Source organism: Schistocerca piceifrons, chromosome X (genome assembly GCF_021461385.2).
Source record: "Schistocerca piceifrons isolate TAMUIC-IGC-003096 chromosome X, iqSchPice1.1, whole genome shotgun sequence".
In the NCBI taxonomy this organism is placed as follows: domain Eukaryota; kingdom Metazoa; phylum Arthropoda; class Insecta; order Orthoptera; family Acrididae; genus Schistocerca; species Schistocerca piceifrons.
In genome coordinates this window covers 287,289,738-287,295,283 of record NC_060149.1, presented here as the reverse complement: position 1 = coordinate 287,295,283, position 5,546 = coordinate 287,289,738, and positions in this window count along the sequence as shown.

Genomic DNA, 5,546 nt, shown 5'->3' with positions numbered 1-5,546 from the left:
AATGGCTCTAAGCACTATGGGACTTAACATCTGAGGTCATCAGTCCCCCTACACTTAGAACTACTGAAACCTAGCTAACCTAAGGACATCACACAAATCCATGTCCGAGGAAAGATTCGAACCTGCGACCGTAGCAGCAGCGCGGTTCTGGACTGAAGCGCCTAGAACCGCAGCGGCCGGCTTCAGAATGATGTTTTTTATTTCTTAATATATGGTTGATGTCATGTCTCTATGTCTATAATAACAAACTCCATATATTTTTTCCAAGTGGTCTGCGAGCTCACTCTCAAACCTTAGCACAGGTATCTCTGTCACTTTGGGGGCAGATAGTACCGATATTCTAATACAGCTCTTCCTTGGTACAAACTTCTAGCTTTCAGATCTCCACAATCTTTGATCTAATGCTTATGTCACAAAAAATTTCGACTACTTAATATGTATTATTACAGATATCCTATATGATTATGTCATATTCTGATTGTATCGTGTTACTGACACTTTTTTACCATTTTTGCATATTTTCCTATATTATAGAGAGTGACCTTTTCCACTATGTACGAACTCGAGGGATTGATCGACGAGAGGATGCAGAACAAAAAAGCTCTGATGAACTTATATCCGTAAATGCACGGTTTCCACGCTAATGACTGTTTATTCAATCATACTTCGTTACAGAGACTGCGGTTCAATACGCTCTGTACCATGCAACCACAATTACAGTATGCATGGTTTCCTCCTAGAGGGTGGTACTGTCCCTCATACATTATTCCCTAACGCCTTCTCCAGCCATAGTAATTGGTAATGTTGTGTCTGATTCACTTCTCTCGCTGACTTACCTTGTAGTGGATATGATACTTCGTTATACACAATGATTCAGTATTCGAATCGCGAGATCGCCGACATGGTGTTTACTTACGAAAAGGCAAATGGCAACTGACGTCGGGCAGAAAGGTTGTATCAGGATACCTATCCCCGCTGACAACAATCACAGCATTCAATGTTTGCAACAGTGTTTCGCCGTTTGTCTGAGGCAGGATCGTTTCAGGAAGCAGCAGATCATGAAGGACATACCCAAAATGTCCAGATACCCGACTTGGAGGAAAATGTGATTAACAGTGTGGAAGGCGACTGCTGTGTCAGTACCAGGCAGCTGGCCCAGCAGTACATGGTAAGCTAGACGACCGTGTCGAACATTCTCCATGACAACTGTTACGATCGTTATCACTTACAGTGCGTGCAGGCGTTACTGGCGACAGGCTTTCCACATTGGGAGCAATTTTGTCACTGGTTTCTTCACCAAGCAGCCACAACGCAGGGATCTGTGCCATCCATCCTGATCACAGGTGAAGCCACGTTCATGCAGAGTGGTATATTCAACTTTCACAACAGTTATCTGTAGGCTAGTATGCAGAACCCCCATTGTATGGTGACAGTAAATCATCAGCATCGGTGCAGCTGGAATGTGTCAGCTGGAATAACTGGCGACCATATTTTGCTATCAGTATGACTTCGATGTCACCTAACAGCTGGAATTATTGGCGTTTCTTGCGGGTGACTTTGCCTCCCCTACTGAAAGAAATGCCATTGATGATTCGAAGGATTATGTGGCTGCTACATTATGGTGCTCCAGACCACTTCGCCATTAAGGTCCAGACGCGTCTCAATCGTGTCTTCCCTGGTCGATGGATCAGATGAGGGGGTCCAGTTGCATGGCCTGCTCGTTCACTGGATCTCAACCCATGCAATTTCTTGTTAAAGGACCATCTCAAAAGTATTGTGTATGCAGAGCCCATTTCAGATGTGGAGACACTGGAACAGCGTATTCATGTTGCTTTTGGCACTGTACAGATGTAGCCCGGTTGATGTGAATGAGTGAGATAGAACATGCTACGGTGTGTACACGCATGCATTGAGGTACGTGGTAACCATACCGTAACTGTGACTCCATGGTACAGCCCATATTACACTGCAGTCTCTAAAACAATGAATGGTGTAATAAATGTCTCTAACACGGAAGCCATGCATTTCTGGACATACACTATGTGATCAAAAGTATTCGTACACTCCCAAAACATTCTTTTTTCATATTAGATGCATTGTGCTACCACTTACTGCCAGGTACTCCATATCAGCGACATCAGTAGTCCTTAGACATCGTGAGAGAGCAGAATTGGGGGCTCCGCAGAACTCACGGACTTCGAACGTGGTCAGGTGATTGGGTGTCACTTGTGTCATACGTCTGTACGCGAGATCTCCACACTCCTAAACATCCCTAGGTCCACTGTTTCCGATCTGATAGTGAAGTAGCAGCGTGAACGGACACGTACAGCACTCTAATGCACAGGCCGAGCTTGTCTGTTGACTGATGGAGACCGTCGGCAGTTGAAGACGGTCGTAATGTGTAATACGCAGACATCTATCCAGACCATCGCACAGGAATTCCAAACTGTATCAGGATCCAATGCAAGTACTATGAAAGTTAGGCGGGAGGTGAGAAAACTTGGATTTCATGGTCGAGCGGCTGCTCATAAGCCACACATCACGCCGGTAAATGCCAACCGACGCCTCACTTGGTGTAAGGAGCGTAAATATTGGACGACTGATCACTGGAAAAAACGTTGTGTGGAGTGACGAATCACGGTACACAATGTGACGATGCGATGGCAGGGTGTAGGTATGGCGAATGCCCAGTGAACATCATCTGCCAGCATGTATTGTACCAACAGTAAAATTCGGAGGCGGTGGTGTTTTTCATGGAGAGGGCTTGCACCCGTTGTTGTTTTGCGTGCACTGTCACAGCACAGGCCTAAATTGATGTTTTAAGCACCTTTTTCCTCACTGTTGAAGAGAAATTCGGGTATGGCGATTCCATCTTTCAACACGATCGAGCACCTGTTCATAATGCACGGTCTGTGGCGGAGTGGTTATACAACAATGACATCCCTGTAATGGACTGGCCTGCACAGAGTCCTGACCTGAATCCTACAGAACACCTTTGGGGTGTTTTGGAACGGCGACTTCATGCCAGACCTCACCGACCGACATCGATACCTCTTCTCAGTGCAGCACTACGTGAAGAATGGGCTGCCATTCCCCAAGAAACCTTCCAGCGCCTGATTAAACGTGTGCCTGCCAGAGTGGAAGCTGCCGTCAAGGTTAAGGGTGGGCCAAATCCATATTGAATTCCAGAATTACTGTTGGAGGGCGCCACGAACTTGTAAGTCATTTTCAGCTAGGTGTTTGGATACTTTTGATCACATAGTGTAAGTTCATTAGCCCATTTTTGTTCCATAACCTCTCACTGATCAATCCCTAGAGTCTGTACATGATGCAAAAAATCATCCTGTATTTGTAAATGTACAAATGTATATATGCTCTTATTGCTTAAATTACAAGATTTTTGTTACTATTTTTTTTTTTTACTATCCAGTTGTGACCCACTAGAGCATCTAAAATTAATATTTCTTTAAAATTTAAAGACGCATGGCACTAACTGACAAAGCTAACACTAAAAAATGTATGCACATACTGCTGTAGAAGCTGTATTGACGTTATTCAGTTGTGAACAGACACATAGCTCAGTTACTCTATTTTGTGTGTTAGTTTCCCGCAGGGGCCCGCACCGACACTGAGGCGCTGGAGGCAGTGTTAGAGGTGGAGGCGGCTAGATGTTTCATTTACATGAGTTGCGACGTTGCAGCATTGTTGGGCCTGCTGGCCGGTATTCCCAGGGCTGATTATAGGCTCACACTGCCAGCGTCCGTGCCCGCAGTGCTGGGGATCAGCTGCTAGGGCAGTGACTCTTGCGTCAGCAGTGCTGACAGAAGTGCGGCATCTCGTCTGAAATTGTTTCAGAGGCAATTCGACGGATACTCATGAATGCTACAGTTCGCTACAGCTGCATTTTGTTGTGTGGTGACAGAGGCTTCGTGACTTCTGTGAGTTGATAATTTGGTAAATAGAAATAATTAATATTTTGCTGCAGTGTGGCCATTTCTTAGCCTCCTTTGTGTGGTGGGGACGTGTATATATACTCCTTATCTATTTACGAGTCTTATAGTGACATCAGACACAAATATTGGAGAAGTTCGTTTCATATTACATGGCTTTTTATTCCGCAATGTTGATGTGACGTTGACTCAGTGTTGTGACACAGCATGATGTGAAGTTGAAATAATTTTGATGCGCCATCATGACATGATATAATATTGATTTTATGGTGAGAGCTGTTTAACAGAACTTGCATGACTGAATAAAATATGAACAATTTTAGAAAAATACGAAAGATTGTGGAAAAATACATAAAATTAATGGAAAAATATGAAAGATGGGAAAAAGTACATAAAATTGCGGAATAATGAGAGTGCATGCATATCTGCTCAGGTGTGGTCTTGGCTCGTGCCTCGAATGATGATACATAGGTAATACTAAATTTAATTTGGTAGTAACAAATAGAGCTTGAGTGATATGACTCAATGTAATTACAATAAAATTTATTGTTAACAGGCTAATTGTATCCCTACATTCTACACCTCAAGAGTGAAGTCACCCATTCAAGTGATCCAGTTATAAAATATGAGGACAGAGTGCTTGAACCTCATAGGATGGAGGGGGGGGGGCAGGTAGCAGGCTGTGGTGAGGGTGAGGGGGAGAGGGAGGGGGGGGGTAAGGGTCTCCCTGGAAGACTTTGATCAATTGCGTTGGTTCTCCAGCGGTAAGGGAGTGCAGTGTGACCTTGAGTAAAAGTTGTGTAAGTGTGTAACAACACACTGGTAGTCCGTATCAGTGACTTTGGGATAAGATCGTTATCGCAGCCAGAATTGGCACTGATAACCTACTGCTGTCTTCTCATCTTTCGCCACAGTCCTCTACATGACGGTCTGTAACGACCACTGAACACACACTTTTGCCTGCATTGTAACTTAGCGGATTATGTTTTTCCACATTCTCTGTATGCGATATAAACCCTCTTTACAGTGTCTCTTGAAACATCAAACACTTCAGCTACCTTGGTTCGGAAAAATCCACGTAAGAGTACTAACAATTTCCCCCCATTTGAGTTCGCTCAACTATGACACAATGCAGTCACAAGTGCACAGAACACTGTTCTAACCTCGACTAACAGTTGCAGTGTACTGAGGAAATTGCACAGATGCTTTTTGTGGTCAAATACAACAGCACCACCTGCAGGCTTGGCCAGCATCTGCATTTATGTTTAAGCATGCATAACTCGTGGTGTTTCCATATTTTTGTCCAACACCTGTATTTCATTCTAACGTGAGCAATAGTCTATAACTGGCTGCATCCAGTTTCCTCGATGGCTGCCACAACTGCCTCTTCAACAATCTGAATGAGGCACCTAGACTAACAAACCGGTGCAGAAGGTGAACAAATTACAAATAAGTCTTGCTATAAACTTGAGATAAGTTTAAATGGTTTTCTGAAGGTATTTGGAACTTTATGCCTTGAAGGTTACGTTCAATAATAGACTAGTTTAACAAAACAATGGCTCTGAGCACTATGGGACTTAACTTCTAAGGTCATCA